The sequence below is a fragment of the Haliotis asinina genome, chromosome 11 (genome assembly GCF_037392515.1).
Source record: "Haliotis asinina isolate JCU_RB_2024 chromosome 11, JCU_Hal_asi_v2, whole genome shotgun sequence".
NCBI classification, from domain to species: Eukaryota; Metazoa; Mollusca; class Gastropoda; order Lepetellida; family Haliotidae; genus Haliotis; species Haliotis asinina.
The window spans coordinates 32774563-32800053 of record NC_090290.1 but is presented as its reverse complement, the minus strand read 5'-3'; the positions used below and the strand labels follow the sequence as shown (position 1 = coordinate 32800053).

At 40.4% G+C, this 25491-nt stretch overlaps 1 pseudogene; it reads left to right on the top strand.

Annotated features, from left to right (window-relative positions):
* Window positions 1-25491, top strand: part of LOC137255371 (mucin-19-like) — a 194076-nt pseudogene that overhangs the window by 57306 nt on the left and 111279 nt on the right.

The following is a 25491-nucleotide window of genomic DNA, read 5'->3' as shown; positions in this document are numbered from 1 at the left end:
TGGTGAAAGAATTTTCAAGTGAAGGTAATAAAGCATTTTGTTTGAACTTTGTAGGAGACTGAGTTCCCTGTCAAACCTTCAACTGATACGATTATCTTGGTAACTGACGACAAACCTGAGGACTTCAGTGTCAATGGGACACCAGTTGATACCTCTAGCAGTACCCCAGGTACCGTTGATGGCAAACCAGTTTTCCTCACTACTGTGCCAGTTACACCAAGTACAAATCCAGTGACAGTAACCACTCCAGCTGGAAAAGACAAACCTGAAGTCTTTGAAGAACGTGTTGGCACTGAGGATCCACAAAATCCATCTGTTGTTGAAGTAAGTATTTATTCAAGCTTTCGAGGCTACATATATGAAGAAATGATTGTCAGCTCTTTCAGAGACTTTCTTTAGAAATGCCAGCTCTTCGCTTTTATTACTTAGCCGATATGCTCAACTTCTGTAGTCTTGAGTGTATAAAGTCCCATTTGCATTGCATCCGTTGATACATGAATTGATTATGTGAAAGTTTCATGCTGTTGCTTTCATGTTCAGGTTCCCGTCAATGGCAAAGTATCAGACATCCTTGTGCCAGCAACTAGCACGGTATCTGAAATTGTCATATGCCAGCACGAGACAACAGGTGAGGCTGCCCGTGTGTACCATGTGGTGAAGGATACTTCACATTTCTTGCACGGAAAGGAACCGTCAATGTGATTTACGCGAATTGTACTTTAAGGATGGATTCATTAGAGATGCTAAAGAGACGTCATCCATTAGGATTACATTTGAAACTTCTCTATAAAGAACGATTTAGCTGACTCGAAGTGTACCCTTGCACACTTAACTGGCGTTGATGTTTGTTTGTTTTGGTACTTCAAGCTTGAGAGAATGTTGAACACGTAGATCTGTGATATATCTCAGATACCCTGTCTGATGATGACATTGGTTAAATGCCCTGTTTTTCTGCTGTTGATAAAACACAGACTGGATGGTCATACCAAATTCCATTGTTTCCATTAGGGACAACCACAAGTGGAACAACCACAACCAGTGCAACGACAACCACAAGTGGAACTACCACAACCAGTGGTACAACAACTACAAGTGGAACAACCACAACCAGTGGAACAACAACGGGTAAAAGAAATAATGTCACAAGTATATTTTGTGGTTCAGTACAGAAATGGTTTTGTACGTCACTTTACAATACTTTGTTAGCAAAGTCCTTTTCAATGTGACATTTTTGCCCCATTTTGTCTTTGTTAATGTTGGAAAAACGTAATAAAATCGTGTCCTAGGGTCGAATGTAAGTTCACACGTGCGATATTGTTGATGTGATATATGTGCCCATCATATCCCTAATGTGCTGGGTTAGTTAGAGTTGGTTCTGTTTTAATGAAAATGAAGACCTATGACTTGCTTTTACAAACACTTCCACAATATGTTATGACACATGGTTGTATGACATCGTTACAGAAACGACCCCATGTGACAAGATTGATCTGATGAACCCAAGTGAGAACCCATCACCCGCACCGACATCATCCCCAGTCGGTAATACAGACAACCCTCTGTCACAAATACCTTTGGACGAGTCACCCTATGTTGACACAGTGAAGGTCACATCTAAAACGATCTTCACTTCCGTGCCTCCTAAGGAAACCACAAATCCTAGGGTATGTCTGTAGAGACTACGTGCTGATTGAATAAACAACGTACATAACATTTTCCGATGTGATTAAACGCTCATAGACTGAATGATAATGTATATACTATGCTGACGAGCAGTTTAATAAAGTTGGTGTAAAATATTGGCTTGAAGAATGTATGAGCGCAAAGAAGATTTGTTTTTAACCATTTGATTGTGGTGAAAGAATTTTCAAGTGAAGGTAATAAGCATTTTGTTTGAACTTTGTAGGAGACTGAGTTCCCTGTCAAACCTTCAACTGATACGATTATCTTGGTAACTGACGACAAACCTGAGGACTTCAGTGTCAATGGGACACCAGTTGATACCTCTAGCAGTACCCCAGGTACCGTTGATGGCAAACCAGTTTTCCTCACTACTGTGCCAGTTACACCAAGTACAAATCCAGTGACAGTAACCACTCCAGCTGGAAAAGACAAACCTGAAGTCTTCGAAGAACGTGTTGGCACTGAGGATCCACAAAATCCATCTGTTTTTGAAGTAAGTATTTATTCCAGCTTTCGAGGCTACATATATGAAGAAATGATTGTCAAATCTTTCAGAGACTTTCTTTTGAAATGCCAGCTCTTCGCTTTTATTACTTAGCCGATATGCTCAACTTCTGTAGTCTTGAGTGTATAAAGTCCCATTTGCATTGCATCCGTTGATACATGAATTGATTATGTGAAAGTTTCATGCTGTTGCTTTCATGTTCAGGTTCCCGTCAATGGCAAAGTATCAGACATCCTTGTGCCAGCAACTAGCACGGTATCTGAAATTGTCATATGCCAGCACGAGACAACAGGTGAGGCTGCCCGTGTGTACCATGTGGTGAAGGATACTTCACATTTCTTGCACGGAAAGGAACCGTCAATGTGATTTACGCGAATTGTACTTTAAGGATGGATTCATTAGAGATGCTAAAGAGACGTCATCCATTAGGATTACATTTGAAACTTCTTTATAAAGAACGATTTAGCTGACTCGAAGTGTACCCTTGCACACTTAACTGGCGTTGATGTTTGTTTGTTTTGGTACTTCAAGCTTGAGAGAATGTTGAACACGTAGATCTGTGATATATCTCAGATACCCTGTCTGATGATGACATTGGTTAAATGCCCTGTTTTTCTGCTGTTGATAAAACACAGACTGGATGGTCATACCTAATTCCATTGTTTCCATTAGGGACAACCACAAGTGGAACAACCACAACCAGTGCAACGACAACCACAAGTGGAACTACCACAACCAGTGGTACAACAACTACAAGTGGAACAACCACTACCAGTGCAACAACAACCACAAGTGGAACTACCACAACCAGTGGTACAACAACTACGAGTGGAACAACCACAACCAGTGGAACAACAACAGGTAAAAGAAATAATGTCACAAGTATATTTTGTGGTTCAGTACAGAAATGGTTTTGTAAGTCACTTTGCAATGCTTTGTTAGCAAAGTCCTTTTCAATGGGACATTTTTGCCCCATTTTGTCCTTGTTAATGTTGGAAAAACGTAATAAAATCGTGTCCTAGGGTCGAATGTACACACATCCGATATTGTTGATGTGATATGTGTGCCCGTCATATCCCTAATATGCTGGGTTAGTTAGAGTTGGTTTTGTTTTAATGAAAATGAAGACCTATGACTTGCTTTTACAAACACTTCCACAATATGTTATGACACATGGTTGTATGACATCGTTACAGAAACGACCCCATGTGACAAGATTGATCTGATGAACCCAAGTGAGAACCCATCACCCGCACCGACATCATCCCCAGTCGGTAATACAGACAACCCTCTGTCACAAATACCTTTGGACGAGTCACCCTATGTTGACACAGTGAAGGTCACATCTAAAACGATCTTCACTTCAGTGCCTCCTAAGGAAACCACAAATCCTAGGGTATGTCTGTAGAGACTACGTGCTGATTGAATAAACAACGTACATAACATTTTCCGATGTGATTAAACGCTCATAGACTGAATGATAATGTATATACTATGCTGACGAGCAGTTTAATAAAGTTGGTGTAAAATATTGGCTTGAAGAATGTATAAGTGCAAAGAAGATTTGTTTTTAACCATTTGATTGTGGTGAAAGAATTTTCAAGTGAAGGTAATAAAGCATTTTGTTTGAACTTTGTAGGAGACTGAGTTCCCTGTCAAACCTTCAACTGATACGATTATCTTGGTAACTGACGACAAACCTGAGGACTTCAGTGTCAATGGGACACCAGTTGATACCTCTAGCAGTACCCCAGGTACCGTTGATGGCAAACCAGTTTTCCTCACTACTGTGCCAGTTACACCAAGTACAAATCCAGTGACAGTAACCACTCCAGCTGGAAAAGACAAACCTGAAGTCTTCGAAGAACGTGTTGGCACTGAGGATCCACAAAATCCATCTGTTGTTGAAGTAAGTATTTATTCCAGCTTTCGAGGCTACATATATGAAGAAATGATTGTCAAATCTTTCAGAGACTTTCTTTTGAAATGCCAGCTCTTCGCTTTTATTACTTAGCCGATATGCTCAACTTCTGTAGTCTTGAGTGTATAAAGTCCCATTTGCATTGCATCCGTTGATACATGAATTGATTATGTGAAAGTTTCATGCTGTTGCTTTCATGTTCAGGTTCCCGTCAATGGCAAAGTATCAGACATCCTTGTGCCAGCAACTAGCACGGTATCTGAAATTGTCATATGCCAGCACGAGACAACAGGTGAGGCTGCCCGTGTGTACCATGTGGTGAAGGATACTTCACATTTCTTGCACGGAAAGGAACCGTCAATGTGATTTACGCGAATTGTACTTTAAGGATGGATTCATTAGAGATGCTAAAGAGACGTCATCCATTAGGATTACATTTGAAACTTCTTTATAAAGAACGATTTAGCTGACTCGAAGTGTACCCTTGCACACTTAACTGGCGTTGATGTTTGTTTGTTTTGGTACTTCAAGCTTGAGAGAATGTTGAACACGTAGATCTGTGATATATCTCAGATACCCTGTCTGATGATGACATTGGTTAAATGCCCTGTTTTTCTGCTGTTGATAAAACACAGACTGGATGGTCATACCAAATTCCATTGTTTCCATTAGGGACAACCACAAGTGGAACAACCACAACCAGTGCAACGACAACCACAAGTGGAACTACCACAACCAGTGGTACAACAACTACAAGTGGAACAACCACTACCAGTGGAACAACAACCACAAGTGGAACTACCACAACCAGTGGTACAACAACTACGAGTGGAACAACCACAACCAGTGGAACAACAACAGGTAAAAGAAATAATGTCACAAGTATATTTTGTGGTTCAGTACAGAAATGGTTTTGTAAGTCACTTTGCAATGCTTTGTTAGCAAAGTCCTTTTCAATGGGACATTTTTGCCCCATTTTGTCCTTGTTAATGTTGGAAAAACGTAATAAAATCGTGTCCTAGGGTCGAATGTACACACATCCGATATTGTTGATGTGATATGTGTGCCCGTCATATCCCTAATATGCTGGGTTAGTTAGAGTTGGTTTTGTTTTAATGAAAATGAAGACCTATGACTTGCTTTTACAAACACTTCCACAATATGTTATGACACATGGTTGCATGACATCGTTACAGAAACGACCCCATGTGACAAGATTGATCTGATGAACCCAAGTGAGAACCCATCACCCGCACCGACATCATCCCCAGTCGGTAATACAGACAACCCTCTGTCACAAATACCTTTGGACGAGTCACCCTATGTTGACACAGTGAAGGTCACATCTAAAACGATCTTCACTTCAGTGCCTCCTAAGGAAACCACAAATCCTAGGGTATGTCTGTAGAGACTACGTGCTGATTGAATAAACAACGTACATAACATTTTCCGATGTGATTAAACGCTCATAGACTGAATGATAATGTATATACTATGCTGACGAGCAGTTTAATAAAGTTGGTGTAAAATATTGGCTTGAAGAATGTATAAGTGCAAAGAAGATTTGTTTTTAACCATTTGATTGTGGTGAAAGAATTTTCAAGTGAAGGTAATAAAGCATTTTGTTTGAACTTTGTAGGAGACTGAGTTCCCTGTCAAACCTTCAACTGATACGATTATCTTGGTAACTGACGACAAACCTGAGGACTTCAGTGTCAATGGGACACCAGTTGATACCTCTAGCAGTACCCCAGGTACCGTTGATGGCAAACCAGTTTTCCTCACTACTGTGCCAGTTACACCAAGTACAAATCCAGTGACAGTAACCACTCCAGCTGGAAAAGACAAACCTGAAGTCTTCGAAGAACGTGTTGGCACTGAGGATCCACAAAATCCATCTGTTGTTGAAGTAAGTATTTATTCCAGCTTTCGAGGCTACATATATGAAGAAATGATTGTCAAATCTTTCAGAGACTTTCTTTTGAAATGCCAGCTCTTCGCTTTTATTACTTAGCCGATATGCTCAACTTCTGTAGTCTTGAGTGTATAAAGTCCCATTTGCATTGCATCCGTTGATACATGAATTGATTATGTGAAAGTTTCATGCTGTTGCTTTCATGTTCAGGTTCCCGTCAATGGCAAAGTATCAGACATCCTTGTGCCAGCAACTAGCACGGTATCTGAAATTGTCATATGCCAGCACGAGACAACAGGTGAGGCTGCCTGTGTGTACCATGTGGTGAAGGATACTTCACATTTCTTGCACGGAAAGGAACCGTCAATGTGATTTACGCGAATTGTACTTTAAGGATGGATTCATTAGAGATGCTAAAGAGACGTCATCCATTAGGATTACATTTGAAACTTCTCTATAAAGAACGATTTAGCTGACTCGAAGTGTACCCTTGCACACTTAACTGGCGTTGATGTTTGTTTGTTTTGGTACTTCAAGCTTGAGAGAATGTTGAACACGTAGATCTGTGATATATCTCAGATACCCTGTCTGATGATGACATTGGTTAAATGCCCTGTTTTTCTGCTGTTGATAAAACACAGACTGGATGGTCATACCTAATTCCATTGTTTTCATTAGGGACAACCACAAGTGGAACAACCACAACCAGTGCAACGACAACCACAAGTGGAACTACCACAACCAGTGGTACAACAACTACGAGTGGAACAACCACAACCAGTGGAACAACAACGGGTAAAAGAAATAATGTCACAAGTATATTTTGTGGTTCAGTACAGAAATGGTTTTGTACGTCACTTTGCAATACTTTGTTAGCAAAGTCCTTTTCAATGGGACATTTTTGCCCCATTTTGTCCTTGTTAATGTTGGAAAAACGTAATAAAATCGTGTCCTAGGGTCGAATGTACAGTTCACACGTGCGATATTGTTGATGTGATATATGTGCCCATCATATCCCTAATGTGCTGGGTTAGTTAGAGTTGGTTTTGTTTTAATGAAAATGAAGACCTATGACTTGCTTTTACAAACACTTCCACAATATGTTATGACACATGGTTGTATGACATCGTTACAGAAACGACCCCATGTGACAAGATTGATCTGATGAACCCAAGTGAGAACCCATCACCCGCACCGACATCATCCCCAGTCGGTAATACAGACAACCCTCTGTCACAAATACCTTTGGACGAGTCACCCTATGTTGACACAGTGAAGGTCACATCTAAAACGATCTTCACTTCAGTGCCTCCTAAGGAAACCACAAATCCTAGGGTATGTCTGTAGAGACTACGTGCTGATTGCATAAACAACGTACATAACATTTTCCGATGTGATTAAACGCTCATAGACTGAATGATAATGTATATACTATGCTGACGAGCAGTTTGATAAAGTTGGTGTAAAATATTGGCTTGAAGAATGTATAAGTGCAAAGAAGATTTGTTTTTAACCATTTGATTGTGGTGAAAGAATTTTCAAGTGAAGGTAATAAAGCATTTTGTTTGAACTTTGTAGGAGACTGAGTTCCCTGTCAAACCTTCAACTGATACGATTATCTTGGTAACTGACGACAAACCTGAGGACTTCAGTGTCAATGGGACACCAGTTGATACCTCTAGCAGTACCTCAGGTACCGTTGATGGCAAACCAGTTTTCCTCACTACTGTGCCAGTTACACCAAGTACAAATCCAGTGACAGTAACCACTCCAGCTGGAAAAGACAAACCTGAAGTCTTCGAAGAACGTGTTGGCACTGAGGATCCACAAAATCCATCTGTTGTTGAAGTAAGTATTTATTCCAGCTTTCGAGGCTACATATATGAAGAAATGATTGTCAAATCTTTCAGAGACTTTCTTTTGAAATGCCAGCTCTTCGCTTTCATTATTTAGCCGATATGCTCAACTTCTGTAGTCTTGAGTGTATAAAGTCCCATTTGCATTGCATCCGTTGATACATGAATTGATTATGTGAAAGTTTCATGCTGTTGCTTTCATGTTTAGGTTCCCGTCAATGGCAAAGTATCAGACATCCTTGTGCCAGCAACTAGCACGGTATCTGAAATTGTCATATGCCAGCACGAGACAACAGGTGAGGCTGCCCGTGTGTACCATGTGGTGAAGGGTACTTCACATTTCTTGCACGGAAAGGAACCGTCAATGTGATTTACGCGAATTGTACTTTAAGGATGGATTCATTAGAGATGCTAAAGAGACGTCATCCATTAGGATTACATTTGAAACTTCTTTATAAAGAACGATTTAGCTGACTCGAAGTGTACCCTTGCACACTTAACTGGCGTTGATGTTTGTTTGTTTTGGTACTTCAAGCTTGAGAGAATGTTGAACACGTAGATCTGTGATATATCTCAGATACCCTGTCTGATGATGTCATTGGTTAAATGCCCTGTTTTTCTGCTGTTGATAAAACACAGACTGGATGGTCATACCTAATTCCATTGTTTCCATTAGGGACAACCACAAGTGGAACAACCACAACCAGTGCAACGACAACCACAAGTGGAACTACCACAACCAGTGGTACAACAACTACAAGTGGAACAACCACTACCAGTGCAACAACAACCACAAGTGGAACAACCACTACGAGTGGAACAACCACAACCAGTGGAACAACAACGGGTAAAAGAAATAATGTCACAAGTATATTTTGTGGTTCAGTACAGAAATGGTTTTGTACGTCACTTTGCAATACTTTGTTAGCAAAGTCCTTTTCAATGGGACATTTATGCCCCATTTTGTCCTTGTTAATGTTGGAAAAACGTAATAAAATCGTGTCCTAGGGTCGAATGTACAGTTCACACGTGCGATATTGTTGATGTGATATATGTGCCCATCATATCCCTAATGTGCTGGGTTAGTTAGAGTTGGTTTTGTTTTAATGAAAATGAAGACCTATGACTTGCTTTTACAAACACTTCCACAATATGTTATGACACATGGTTGTATGACATCGTTACAGAAACGACCCCATGTGACAAGATTGATCTGATGAACCCAAGTGAGAACCCATCACCCGCACCGACATCATCCCCAGTCGGTAATACAGACAACCCTCTGTCACAAATACCTTTGGACGAGTCACCCTATGTTGACACAGTGAAGGTCACATCTAAAACGATCTTCACTTCAGTGCCTCCTAAGGAAACCACAAATCCTAGGGTATGTCTGTAGAGACTACGTGCTGATTGAATAAACAACGTACATAACATTTTCCGATGTGATTAAACGCTCATAGACTGAATGATAATGTATATACTATGCTGACGAGCAGTTTGATAAAGTTGGTGTAAAATATTGGCTTGAAGAATGTATAAGTGCAAAGAAGATTTGTTTTTAACCATTTGATTGTGGTGAAAGAATTTTCAAGTGAAGGTAATAAAGCATTTTGTTTGAACTTTGTAGGAGACTGAGTTCCCTGTCAAACCTTCAACTGATACGATTATCTTGGTAACTGACGACAAACCTGAGGACTTCAGTGTCAATGGGACACCAGTTGATACCTCTAGCAGTACCTCAGGTACCGTTGATGGCAAACCAGTTTTCCTCACTACTGTGCCAGTTACACCAAGTACAAATCCAGTGACAGTAACCACTCCAGCTGGAAAAGACAAACCTGAAGTCTTCGAAGAACGTGTTGGCACTGAGGATCCACAAAATCCATCTGTTGTTGAAGTAAGTATTTATTCCAGCTTTCGAGGCTACATATATGAAGAAATGATTGTCAAATCTTTCAGAGACTTTCTTTTGAAATGCCAGCTCTTCGCTTTCATTATTTAGCCGATATGCTCAACTTCTGTAGTCTTGAGTGTATAAAGTCCCATTTGCATTGCATCCGTTGATACATGAATTGATTATGTGAAAGTTTCATGCTGTTGCTTTCATGTTTAGGTTCCCGTCAATGGCAAAGTATCAGACATCCTTGTGCCAGCAACTAGCACGGTATCTGAAATTGTCATATGCCAGCACGAGACAACAGGTGAGGCTGCCCGTGTGTACCATGTGGTGAAGGGTACTTCACATTTCTTGCACGGAAAGGAACCGTCAATGTGATTTACGCGAATTGTACTTTAAGGATGGATTCATTAGAGATGCTAAAGAGACGTCATCCATTAGGATTACATTTGAAACTTCTTTATAAAGAACGATTTAGCTGACTCGAAGTGTACCCTTGCACACTTAACTGGCGTTGATGTTTGTTTGTTTTGGTACTTCAAGCTTGAGAGAATGTTGAACACGTAGATCTATGATATATCTCAGATACCCTGTCTGATGATGTCATTGATTAAATGCCCTGTTTTTCTGCTGTTGATAAAACACAGACTGGATGGTCATACCTAATTCCATTGTTTCCATTAGGGACAACCACAAGTGGAACAACCACAACCAGTGCAACGACAACCACAAGTGGAACTACCACAACCAGTGGTACAACAACTACAAGTGGAACAACCACAACCAGTGGAACAACAACGGGTAAAAGAAATAATGTCACAAGTATATTTTGTGGTTCAGTACAGAAATGGTTTTGTACGTCACTTTACAATACTTTGTTAGCAAAGTCCTTTTCAATGGGACATTTTTGCCCCATTTTGTCCTTGTTAATGTTGGAAAAACGTAATAAAATCGTGTCCTAGGGTCGAATGTACAGTTCACACGTGCGATATTGTTGATATGATATATGTGCCCGTCATATCCCTAATGTGCTGGGTTAGTTAGAGTTGGTTTTGTTTTAATGAAAATGAAGACCTATGACTTGCTTTTACAAACACTTCCACAATATGTTATGACACATGGTTGTATGACATCGTTACAGAAACGACCCCATGTGACAAGATTGATCTGATGAACCCAAGTGAGAACCCATCACCCGCACCGACATCATCCCCAGTCGGTAATACAGACAACCCTCTGTCACAAATACCTTTGGACGAGTCACCCTATGTTGACACAGTGAAGGTCACATCTAAAACGATCTTCACTTCAGTGCCTCCTAAGGAAACCACAAATCCTAGGGTATGTCTGTAGAGACTACGTGCTGATTGAATAAACAACGTACATAACATTTTCCGATGTGATTAAACGCTCATAGACTGAATGATAATGTATATACTATGCTGACGAGCAGTTTAATAAAGTTGGTGTAAAATATTGGCTTGAAGAATGTATGAGCGCAAAGAAGATTTGTTTTTAACCATTTGATTGTGGTGAAAGAATTTTCAAGTGAAGGTAATAGAGCATTTTGTTTGAACTTTGTAGGAGACTGAGTTCCCTGTCAAACCTTCAACTGATACGATTATCTTGGTAACTGACGACAAACCTGAGGACTTCAGTGTCAATGGGACACCAGTTGATACCTCTAGCAGTACCCCAGGTACCGTTGATGGCAAACCAGTTTTCCTCACTACTGTGCCAGTTACACCAAGTACAAATCCAGTGACAGTAACCACTCCAGCTGGAAAAGACAAACCTGAAGTCTTCGAAGAACGTGTTGGCACTGAGGATCCACAAAATCCATCTGTTGTTGAAGTAAGTATTTATTCCAGCTTTCGAGGCTACATATATGAAGAAATGATTGTCAGCTCTTTCAGAGACTTTCTTTAGAAATGCCAGCTCTTCGCTTTTATTACTTAGCCGATATGCTCAACTTCTGTAGTCTTGAGTGTATAAAGTCCCATTTGCATTGCATCCGTTGATACATGAATTGATTATGTGAAAGTTTCATGCTGTTGCTTTCATGTTCAGGTTCCCGTCAATGGCAAAGTATCAGACATCCTTGTGCCAGCAACTAGCACGGTATCTGAAATTGTCATATGCCAGCACGAGACAACAGGTGAGGCTGCCCGTGTGTACCATGTGGTGAAGGATACTTCACATTTCTTGCACGGAAAGGAACCGTCAATGTGATTTACGCGAATTGTACTTTAAGGATGGATTCATTAGAGATGCTAAAGAGACGTCATCCATTAGGATTACATTTGAAACTTCTCTATAAAGAACGATTTAGCTGACTCGAAGTGTGCCCGTGCACACTTAACTGGCGTTGATGTTTGTTTGTTTTGGTACTTCAAGCTTGAGAGAATGTTGAACACGTAGATCTGTGATATATCTCAGATACCCTGTCTGATGATGTCATTGGTTAAATGCCCTGTTTTTCTGCTGTTGATAAAACACAGACTGGATGGTCACACCTAATTCCATTGTTTCCATTAGGGACAACCACAAGTGGAACAACCACAACCAGTGCAACGACAACCACAAGTGGAACTACCACAACCAGTGGTACAACAACTACAAGTGGAACAACCACTACCAGTGCAACAACAACCACAAGTGGAACAACCACTACGAGTGGAACAACCACAACCAGTGGAACAACAACAGGTAAAAGAAATAATGTCACAAGTATATTTTGTGGTTCAGTACAGAAATGGTTTTGTACGTCACTTTGCAATACTTTGTTAGCAAAGTCCTTTTCAATGGGACATTTTTGCCCCATTTTGTCCTTGTTAATGTTGGAAAAACGTAATAAAATCGTGTCCTAGGGTCGAATGTACACACATGCGATATTGTTGATGTGATATATGTGCCCGTCATATCCCTAATATGCTGGGTTAGTTAGAGTTGGTTTTGTTTTAATGAAAATGAAGACCTATGACTTGCTTTTACAAACACTTCCACAATATGTTATGACACATGGTTGTATGACATCGTTACAGAAACGACCCCATGTGACAAGATTGATCTGATGAACCCAAGTGAGAACCCATCACCCGCACCGACATCATCCCCAGTCGGTAATACAGACAACCCTCTGTCACAAATACCTTTGGACGAGTCACCCTATGTTGACACAGTGAAGGTCACATCTAAAACGATCTTCACTTCAGTGCCTCCTAAGGAAACCACAAATCCTAGGGTATGTCTGTAGAGACTACGTGCTGATTGAATAAACAACGTACATAACATTTTCCGATGTGATTAAACGCTCATAGACTGAATGATAATGTATATACTATGCTGACGAGCAGTTTGATAAAGTTGGTGTAAAATATTGGCTTGAAGAATGTATGAGTGCAAAGAAGATTTGTTTTTAACCATTTGATTGTGGTGAAAGAATTTTCAAGTGAAGGTAATAGAGCATTTTGTTTGAACTTTGTAGGAGACTGAGTTCCCTGTCAAACCTTCAACTGATACGATTATCTTGGTAACTGACGACAAACCTGAGGACTTCAGTGTCAATGGGACACCAGTTGATACCTCTAGCAGTACCCCAGGTACCGTTGATGGCAAACCAGTTTTCCTCACTACTGTGCCAGTTACACCAAGTACAAATCCAGTGACAGTAACCACTCCAGCTGGAAAAGACAAACCTGAAGTCTTCGAAGAACGTGTTGGCACTGAGGATCCACAAAATCCATCTGTTTTTGAAGTAAGTATTTATTCAAGCTTTCGAGGCTACATATATGAAGAAATTATTGTCAGCTCTTTCAGAGACTTTCTTTTGAAATGCCAGCTCTTCGCTTTTATTACTTAGCCGATATGCTCAACTTCTGTAGTCTTGAGTGTATAAAGTCCCATTTGCATTGCATCCGTTGATACATGAATTGATTATGTGAAAGTTTCATGCTGTTGCTTTCATGTTTAGGTTCCCGTCAATGGCAAAGTATCAGACATCCTTGTGCCAGCAACTAGCACGGTATCTGAAATTGTCATATGCCAGCACGAGACAACAGGTGAGGCTGCCCGTGTGTACCATGTGGTGAAGGATACTTCACATTTCTTGCACGGAAAGGAACCGTCAATGTGATTTACGCGAATTGTACTTTAAGGATGGATTCATTAGAGATGCTAAAGAGACGTCATCCATTACGATTACATTTGAAACTTCTTTATAAAGAACGATTTAGCTGACTCAAAGTGTACCCTTGCACACTTAACTGGCGTTGATGTTTGTTTGTTTTGGTACTTCAAGCTTGAGAGAATGTTGAACACGTAGATCTGTGATATATCTCAGATACCCTGTCTGATGATGTCATTGGTTAAATGCCCTGTTTTTCTGCTGTTGATAAAACACAGACTGGATGGTCATACCTAATTCCATTGTTTCCATTAGGGACAACCACAAGTGGAACAACCACAACCAGTGCAACGACAACCACAAGTGGAACTACCACAACCAGTGGTACAACAACTACAAGTGGAACAACCACAACCAGTGGAACAACAACGGGTAAAAGAAATAATGTCACAAGTATATTTTGTGGTTCAGTACAGAAATGGTTTTGTACGTCACTTTACAATACTTTGTTAGCAAAGTCCTTTTCAATGGGACATTTTTGCCCCATTTTGTCCTTGTTAATGTTGGAAAAACGTAATAAAATCGTGTCCTAGGGTCGAATGTACAGTTCACACGTGCGATATTGTTGATATGATATATGTGCCCGTCATATCCCTAATGTGCTGGGTTAGTTAGAGTTGGTTTTGTTTTAATGAAAATGAAGACCTATGACTTGCTTTTACAAACACTTCCACAATATGTTATGACACATGGTTGTATGACATCGTTACAGAAACGACCCCATGTGACAAGATTGATCTGATGAACCCAAGTGAGAACCCATCACCCGCACCGACATCATCCCCAGTCGGTAATACAGACAACCCTCTGTCACAAATACCTTTGGACGAGTCACCCTATGTTGACACAGTGAAGGTCACATCTAAAACGATCTTCACTTCAGTGCCTCCTAAGGAAACCACAAATCCTAGGGTATGTCTGTAGAGACTACGTGCTGATTGAATAAACAACGTACATAACATTTTCCGATGTGATTAAACGCTCATAGACTGAATGATAATGTATATACTATGCTGACGAGCAGTTTAATAAAGTTGGTGTAAAATATTGGCTTGAAGAATGTATGAGCGCAAAGAAGATTTGTTTTTAACCATTTGATTGTGGTGAAAGAATTTTCAAGTGAAGGTAATAGAGCATTTTGTTTGAACTTTGTAGGAGACTGAGTTCCCTGTCAAACCTTCAACTGATACGATTATCTTGGTAACTGACGACAAACCTGAGGACTTCAGTGTCAATGGGACACCAGTTGATACCTCTAGCAGTACCCCAGGTACCGTTGATGGCAAACCAGTTTTCCTCACTACTGTGCCAGTTACACCAAGTACAAATCCAGTGACAGTAACCACTCCAGCTGGAAAAGACAAACCTGAAGTCTTCGAAGAACGTGTTGGCACTGAGGATCCACAAAATCCATCTGTTTTTGAAGTAAGTATTTATTCCAGCTTTCGAGGCTACATATATGAAGAAATGATTGTCAGCTCTTTCAGAGACTTTCTTTAGAAATGCCAGCTCTTCGCTTTTATTACTTAGCCGATATGCTCAACTTCTGTAGTCTTGAGTGTATAAAGTCCCATTTGCATTGCATCCGTTGATACATGAATTGATTATGTGAAAGTTTCATGCTGTTGCTTTCATGTTCAGGTTCCCGTCAATGGCAAAGTATCAGACATCCTTGTGCCAGCAACTAGCACGGTATCTGAAATTGTCATATGCCAGCACGAGACAACAGGTGAGGCTGCCCGTGTGTACCATGTGGTGAAGGATACTTCACATTTCTTGCACGGAAAGGAACCGTCAATGTGATTTACGCGAATTGTACTTTAAGGATGGATTCATTAGAGATGCTAAAGAGACGTCATCCATTAGGATTACATTTGAAACTTCTCTATAAAGAACGATTTAGCTGACTCGAAGTGTACCCGTGCACACTTAACTGGCGTTGATGTTTGTTTGTTTTGGTACTTCAAGCTTGAGAGAATGTTGAACACGTAGATCTGTGATATATCTCAGATACCCTGTCTGATGATGTCATTGGTTAAATGCCCTGTTTTTCTGCTGTTGATAAAACACAGACTGGATGGTCACACCTAATTCCATTGTTTCCATTAGGGACAACCACAAGTGGAACAACCACAACCAGTGCAACGACAACCACAAGTGGAACTACCACAACCAGTGGTACAACAACTACAAGTGGAACAACCACTACCAGTGCAACAACAACCACAAGTGGAACAACCACTACGAGTGGAACAACCACAACCAGTGGAACAACAACAGGTAAAAGAAATAATGTCACAAGTATATTTTGTGGTTCAGTACAGAAATGGTTTTGTACGTCACTTTGCAATACTTTGTTAGCAAAGTCCTTTTCAATGGGACATTTTTGCCCCATTTTGTCCTTGTTAATGTTGGAAAAACGTAATAAAATCGTGTCCTAGGGTCGAATGTACACACATGCGATATTGTTGATGTGATATATGTGCCCGTCATATCCCTAATATGCTGGGTTAGTTAGAGTTGGTTTTGTTTTAATGAAAATGAAGACCTATGACTTGCTTTTACAAACACTTCCACAATATGTTATGACACATGGTTGTATGACATCGTTACAGAAACGACCCCATGTGACAAGATTGATCTGATGAACCCAAGTGAGAACCCATCACCCGCACCGACATCATCCCCAGTCGGTAATACAGACAACCCTCTGTCACAAATACCTTTGGACGAGTCACCCTATGTTGACACAGTGAAGGTCACATCTAAAACGATCTTCACTTCAGTGCCTCCTAAGGAAACCACAAATCCTAGGGTATGTCTGTAGAGACTACGTGCTGATTGAATAAACAACGTACATAACATTTTCCGATGTGATTAAACGCTCATAGACTGAATGATAATGTATATACTATGCTGACGAGCAGTTTAATAAAGTTGGTGTAAAATATTGGCTTGAAGAATGTATGAGTGCAAAGAAGATTTGTTTTTAACCATTTGATTGTGGTGAAAGAATTTTCAAGTGAAGGTAATAGAGCATTTTGTTTGAACTTTGTAGGAGACTGAGTTCCCTGTCAAACCTTCAACTGATACGATTATCTTGGTAACTGACGACAAACCTGAGGACTTCAGTGTCAATGGGACACCAGTTGATACCTCTAGCAGTACCCCAGGTACCGTTGATGGCAAACCAGTTTTCCTCACTACTGTGCCAGTTACACCAAGTACAAATCCAGTGACAGTAACCACTCCAGCTGGAAAAGACAAACCTGAAGTCTTCGAAGAACGTGTTGGCACTGAGGATCCACAAAATCCATCTGTTTTTGAAGTAAGTATTTATTCAAGCTTTGGAGGCTACATATATGAAGAAATGATTGTCAGCTCTTTCAGAGACTTTCTTTTGAAATGCCAGCTCTTCGCTTTTATTACTTAGCCGATATGCTCAACTTCTGTAGTCTTGAGTGTATAAAGTCCCATTTGCATTGCATCCGTTGATACATGAATTGATTATGTGAAAGTTTCATGCTGTTGCTTTCATGTTTAGGTTCCCGTCAATGGCAAAGTATCAGACATCCTTGTGCCAGCAACTAGCACGGTATCTGAAATTGTCATATGCCAGCACGAGACAACAGGTGAGGCTGCCCGTGTGTACCATGTGGTGAAGGATACTTCACATTTCTTGCACGGAAAGGAACCGTCAATGTGATTTACGCGAATTGTACTTTAAGGATGGATTCATTAGAGATGCTAAAGAGACGTCATCCATTACGATTACATTTGAAACTTCTTTATAAAGAACGATTTAGCTGACTCAAAGTGTACCCTTGCACACTTAACTGGCGTTGATGTTTGTTTGTTTTGGTACTTCAAGCTTGAGAGAATGTTGAACACGTAGATCTGTGATATATCTCAGATACCCTGTCTGATGATGTCATTGGTTAAATGCCCTGTTTTTCTGCTGTTGATAAAACACAGACTGGATGGTCATACCTAATTCCATTGTTTCCATTAGGGACAACCACAAGTGGAACAACCACAACCAGTGCAACGACAACCACAAGTGGAACTACCACAACCAGTGGTACAACAACTACAAGTGGAACAACCACAACCAGTGGAACAACAACGGGTAAAAGAAATAATGTCACAAGTATATTTTGTGGTTCAGTACAGAAATGGTTTTGTACGTCACTTTACAATACTTTGTTAGCAAAGTCCTTTTCAATGGGACATTTTTGCCCCATTTTGTCCTTGTTAATGTTGGAAAAACGTAATAAAATCGTGTCCTAGGGTCGAATGTACAGTTCACACGTGCGATATTGTTGATATGATATATGTGCCCGTCATATCCCTAATGTGCTGGGTTAGTTAGAGTTGGTTTTGTTTTAATGAAAATGAAGACCTATGACTTGCTTTTACAAACACTTCCACAATATGTTATGACACATGGTTGTATGACATCGTTACAGAAACGACCCCATGTGACAAGATTGATCTGATGAACCCAAGTGAGAACCCATCACCCGCACCGACATCATCCCCAGTCGGTAATACAGACAACCCTCTGTCACAAATACCTTTGGACGAGTCACCCTATGTTGACACAGTGAAGGTCACATCTAAAACGATCTTCACTTCAGTGCCTCCTAAGGAAACCACAAATCCTAGGGTATGTCTGTAGAGACTACGTGCTGATTGAATAAACAACGTACATAACATTTTCCGATGTGATTAAACGCTCATAGACTGAATGATAATGTATATACTATGCTGACGAGCAGTTTAATAAAGTTGGTGTAAAATATTGGCTTGAAGAATGTATGAGTGCAAAGAAGATTTGTTTTTAACCATTTGATTGTGGTGAAAGAATTTTCAAGTGAAGGTAATAGAGCATTTTGTTTGAACTTTGTAGGAGACTGAGTTCCCTGTCAAACCTTCAACTGATACGATTATCTTGGTAACTGACGACAAACCTGAGGACTTCAGTGTCAATGGGACACCAGTTGATACCTCTAGCAGTACCCCAGGTACCGTTGATGGCAAACCAGTTTTCCTCACTACTGTGCCAGTTACACCAAGTACAAATCCAGTGACAGTAACCACTCCAGCTGGAAAAGACAAACCTGAAGTCTTCGAAGAACGTGTTGGCACTGAGGATCCACAAAATCCATCTGTTTTTGAAGTAAGTATTTATTCAAGCTTTCGAGGCTACATATATGAAGAAATTATTGTCAGCTCTTTCAGAGACTTTCTTTTGAAATGCCAGCTCTTCGCTTTTATTACTTAGCCGATATGCTCAACTTCTGTAGTCTTGAGTGTATAAAGTCCCATTTGCATTGCATCCGTTGATACATGAATTGATTATGTGAAAGTTTCATGCTGTTGCTTTCATGCTTAGGTTCCCGTCAATGGCAAAGTATCAGACATCCTTGTGCCAGCAACTAGCACGGTATCTGAAATTGTCATATGCCAGCACGAGACAACAGGTGAGGCTGCCCGTGTGTACCATGTGGTGAAGGATACTTCACATTTCTTGCACGGAAAGGAACCGTCAATGTGATTTACGCGAATTGTACTTTAAGGATGGATTCATTAGAGATGCTAAAGAGACGTCATCCATTACGATTACATTTGAAACTTCTTTATAAAGAACGATTTAGCTGACTCAAAGTGTACCCTTGCACACTTAACTGGCGTTGATGTTTGTTTGTTTTGGTACTTCAAGCTTGAGAGAATGTTGAACACGTAGATCTGTGATATATCTCAGATACCCTGTCTGATGATGTCATTGGTTAAATGCCCTGTTTTTCTGCTGTTGATAAAACACAGACTGGATGGTCATACCTAATTCCATTGTTTCCATTAGGGACAACCACAAGTGGAACAACCACAACCAGTGCAACGACAACCACAAGTGGAACTACCACAACCAGTGGTACAACAACTACAAGTGGAACAACCACAACCAGTGGAACAACAACGGGTAAAAGAAATAATGTCACAAGTATATTTTGTGGTTCAGTACAGAAATGGTTTTGTACGTCACTTTACAATACTTTGTTAGCAAAGTCCTTTTCAATGGGACATTTTTGCCCCATTTTGTCCTTGTTAATGTTGGAAAAACGTAATAAAATCGTGTCCTAGGGTCGAATGTACAGTTCACACGTGCGATATTGTTGATATGATATATGTGCCCGTCATATCCCTAATGTGCTGGGTTAGTTAGAGTTGGTTTTGTTTTAATGAAAATGAAGACCTATGACTTGCTTTTACAAACACTTCCACAATATGTTATGACACATGGTTGTATGACATCGTTACAGAAACGACCCCATGTGACAAGATTGATCTGATGAACCCAAGTGAGAACCCATCACCCGCACCGACATCATCCCCAGTCGGTAATACAGACAACCCTCTGTCACAAATACCTTTGGACGAGTCACCCTATGTTGACACAGTGAAAGTCACATCTAAAACGATCTTCACTTCAGTGCCTCCTAAGGAAACCACAAATCCTAGGGTATGTCTGTAGAGACCACGTGCTGATTGAATAAACAACGTACATAACAGTTTTCGATGTGATTAAACGCTCATGGACTGAATGATAATGTATATACTATGCTGACGAGCAGTTTAATAAAGTTGGTGTAAAATATTGGCTTGAAGAATGTATGAGCGCAAAGAAGATTTGTTTTTGCCCATTTGAGTGTGGTGAAAGAATTTTCAAGTGAAGGTAATAGAGCATTTTGTTTGAACTTTGTAGGAGACTGAGTTCCCTGTCAAACCTTCAACTGATACGATTATCTTGGTAACTGACGACAAACCTGAGGACTTCAGTGTCAATGGGACACCAGTTGATACCTCTAGCAGTACCCCAGGTACCGTTGATGGCAAACCAGTTTTCCTCACTACTGTGCCAGTTACACCAAGTACAAATCCAGTGACAGTAACCACTCCAGCTGGAAAAGACAAACCTGAAGTCTTCGAAGAACGTGTTGGCACTGAGGATCCACAAAATCCATCTGTTTTTGAAGTAAGTATTTATTCAAGCTTTGGAGGCTACATATATGAAGAAATGATTGTCAGCTCTTTCAGAGACTTTCTTTAGAAATGCCAGCTCTTCGCTTTTATTGCTTAGCCGATATGCTCAACTTCTGTAGTCTTGAGTGTACAAACTCAAATTTGCATTGCATCCGTTGATGCATAAATTGATTATGTGAAAGTTTCATGCTGCTGCTTTCATGTTCAGGTTCCCGTCAATGGCAAAGTATCAGACATCCTTGTGCCAGCAACTAGCACGGTATCTGAAATTGTCATATGCCAGCACGAGACAACAGGTGAGGCTGCCCGTGTGTACCATGTGGTGAAGGATACTTCACATTTCTTGCACGGAAAGGAACCGTCAATGTGATTTACGCGAATTGTACTTTAAGGATGGATTCATTAGAGATGCTAAAGAGACGTCATCCATTAGGATTACATTTGAAACTTCTTTATAAAGAACGATTTAGCTGACTCAAAGTGTACCCTTGCACGCTTAACTGGCGTTGATGTTTGTTTGTTTTGGTACTTCAAGCTTGAGAGAATGTTGAACACGTAGATCTGTGATATATCTCAGATACCCTGTCTGATGATGTCATTGGTTAAATGCCCTGTTTTTCTGCTGTTGATAAAACACAGACTGGATGGTCATACCTAATTCCATTGTTTCCATTAGGGACAACCACAAGTGGAACAACCACAACCAGTGCAACGACAACCACAAGTGGAACTACCACAACCAGTGGTACAACAACTACAAGTGGAACAACCACTACCAGTGCAACAACAACCACAAGTGGAACAACCACTACGAGTGGAACAACCACAACCAGTGGAACAACAACGGGTAAAAGAAATAATGTCACAAGTATATTTTGTGGTTCAGTACAGAAATGGTTTTGTACGTCACTTTACAATACTTTGTTAGCAAAGTCCTTTTCAATTGGACATTTTTGCCCCATTTTGTCCTTGTTAATGTTGTAATAAAATCGTGTTCTAGGGTCGAATGTACAGTTCACACGTGCGATATTGTTGATTTGACATATGTGCCCGTCATATCCCTAATGTGCTGGGTTAGTTAGAGTTGGTTTTGTTTTAATGAAAATGAAGACCTATGACTTGCTTTTACAAACACTTCCACAATATGTTATGACACATTGTTGTATGACATCGTTACAGAAACGACCCCATGTGACAAGATTGATCTGATGAACCCAAGTGAGAACCCATCACCCGCACCGACATCATCCCCAGTCGGTAATACAGACAACCCTCTGTCACAAATACCTTTGGACGAGTCACCCTATGTTGACACAGTGAAGGTCACATCTAAAACGATCTTCACTTCCGTGCCTCCTAAGGAAACCACAAATCCTAGGGTATGTCTGTAGAGACTACGTGCTGATTGAATAAACAACGTACATAACATTTTCCGATGTGATTAAACGCTCATGGACTGAATGATAATGTATATACTATGCTGACGAGCAGTTTAATAAAGTTGGTGTAAAATATTGGCTTGAAGAATGTATGAGCGCAAAGAAGATTTGTTGTTACCCATTTGATTGTGGTGAAAGAATTTTCAAGTGAAGGTAATAGAGCATTTTGTTTGAACTTTGTAGGAGACTGAGTTCCCTGTCAAACCTTCAACTGATACGATTATCTTGGTAACTGACGACAAACCTGAGGACTTCAGTGTCAATGGGACACCAGTTGATACCTCTAGCAGTACCCCAGGTACCGTTGATGGCAAACCAGTTTTCCTCACTACTGTGCCAGTTACACCAAGTACAAATCCAGTGACAGTAACCACTCCAGCTGGAAAAGACAAACCTGAAGTCTTCGAAGAACGTGTTGGCACTGAGGATCCACAAAATCCATCTGTTTTTGAAGTAAGTATTTATTCAAGCTTTCGAGGCTACATATATGAAGAAATGATTGTCAGCTCTTTCAGAGACTTTCTTTAGAAATGCCAGCTCTTCGCTTTTATTGCTTAGCCGATATGCTCAACTTCTGTAGTCTTGAGTGTACAAACTCAAATTTGCATTGCATCCGTTGATGCATAAATTGATTATGTGAAAGTTTCATGCTGCTGCTTTCATGTTCAGGTTCCCGTCAATGGCAAAGTATCAGACATCCTTGTGCCAGCAACTAGCTCGGTATCTGAAATTGTCATATGCCAGCACGAGACAACAGGTGAGGCTGCCCGCGTGTACCATGTGGTGAAGGATACTTCACATTTCTTGCACGGAAAGGAACCGTCAATGTGATTTACGCGAATTGTACTTTAAGGATGGATTCATTAGAGATGCTAAAGAGACGTCATCCATTAGGATTACATTTGAAACTTCTTTATAAAGAACGATTTAGCTGACTCAATGTGTACCCTTGCACACTTAACTGGCGTTGATGTTTGTTTGTTTTGGTACTTCAAGCTTGAGAGAATGTTGAACATATAGATCTGTGATATATCTCAGATACCCTGTCTGATGATGTCATTGGTTAAATGCCCTGTTTTTCTGCTGTTGATAAAACACAGACTGGATGGTCATACCTAATTCCATTGTTTCCATTAGGGACAACCACAAGTGGAACAACCACAACCAGTGCAACGACAACCACAAGTGGAACTACCACAACCAGTGGTACAACAACTACAAGTGGAACAACCACTACCAGTGCAACAACAACCACAAGTGGAACAACCACTACGAGTGGAACAACCACAACCAGTGGAACAACAACGGGTAAAAGAAATAATGTCACAAGTATATTTTGTGGTTCAGTACAGAAATGGTTTTGTACGTCACTTTACAATACTTTGTTAGCAAAGTCCTTTTCAATTGGACATTTTTGCCCCATTTTGTCCTTGTTAATGTTGGAAAAACGTAATAAAATCGTGTCCTAGGGTCGAATGTACAGTTCACACGTGCGATATTGTTGATATGATATATGTGCCCGTCATATCCCTAATGTGCTGGGTTAGTTAGAGTTGGTTTTGTTTTAATGAAAATGAAGACCTATGACTTGCTTTTACAAACACTTCCACAATATGTTATGACACATGGTTGTATGACATCGTTACAGAAACGACCCCATGTGACAAGATTGATCTGATGAACCCAAGTGAGAACCCATCACCCGCACCGACATCATCCCCAGTCGGTAATACAGACAACCCTCTGTCACAAATACCTTTGGACGAGTCACCCTATGTTGACACAGTGAAAGTCACATCTAAAACGATCTTCACTTCAGTGCCTCCTAAGGAAACCACAAATCCTAGGGTATGTCTGTAGAGACTACGTGCTGATTGAATAAACAACGTACATAACATTTTTCGATGTGATTAAACGCTCATGGACTGAATGATAATGTATATACTATGCTGACGAGCAGTTTAATAAAGTTGGTGTAAAATATTGGCTTGAAGAATGTATGAGCGCAAAGAAGATTTGTTTTTGCCCATTTGAGTGTGGTGAAAGAATTTTCAAGTGAAGGTAATAGAGCATTTTGTTTGAACTTTGTAGGAGACTGAGTTCCCTGTCAAACCTTCAACTGATACGATTATCTTGGTAACTGACGACAAACCTGAGGACTTCAGTGTCAATGGGACACCAGTTGATACCTCTAGCAGTACCCCAGGTACCGTTGATGGCAAACCAGTTTTCCTCACTACTGTGCCAGTTACACCAAGTACAAATCCAGTGACAGTAACCACTCCAGCTGGAAAAGACAAACCTGAAGTCTTCGAAGAACGTGTTGGCACTGAGGATCCACAAAATCCATCTGTTTTTGAAGTAAGTATTTATTCAAGCTTTCGAGGCTACATATATGAAGAAATGATTGTCAGCTCTTTCAGAGACTTTCTTTAGAAATGCCAGCTCTTCGCTTTTATTGCTTAGCCGATATGCTCAACTTCTGTAGTCTTGAGTGTACAAACTCAAATTTGCATTGCATCCGTTGATGCATAAATTGATTATGTGAAAGTTTCATGCTGCTGCTTTCATGTTCAGGTTCCCGTCAATGGCAAAGTATCAGACATCCTTGTGCCAGCAACTAGCACGGTATCTGAAATTGTCATATGCCAGCACGAGACAACAGGTGAGGCTGCCCGCGTGTACCATGTGGTGAAGGATACTTCACATTTCTTGCACGGAAAGGAACCGTCAATGTGATTTACGCGAATTGTACTTTAAGGATGGATTCATTAGAGATGCTAAAGAGACGTCATCCATTAGGATTACATTTGAAACTTCTTTATAAAGAACGATTTAGCTGACTCAAAGTGTACCCTTGCACGCTTAACTGGCGTTGATGTTTGTTTGTTTTGGTACTTCAAGCTTGAGAGAATGTTGAACACGTAGATCTGTGATATATCTCAGATACCCTGTCTGATGATGTCATTGGTTAAATGCCCTGTTTTTCTGCTGTTGATAAAACACAGACTGGATGGTCATACCTAATTCCATTGTTTCCAT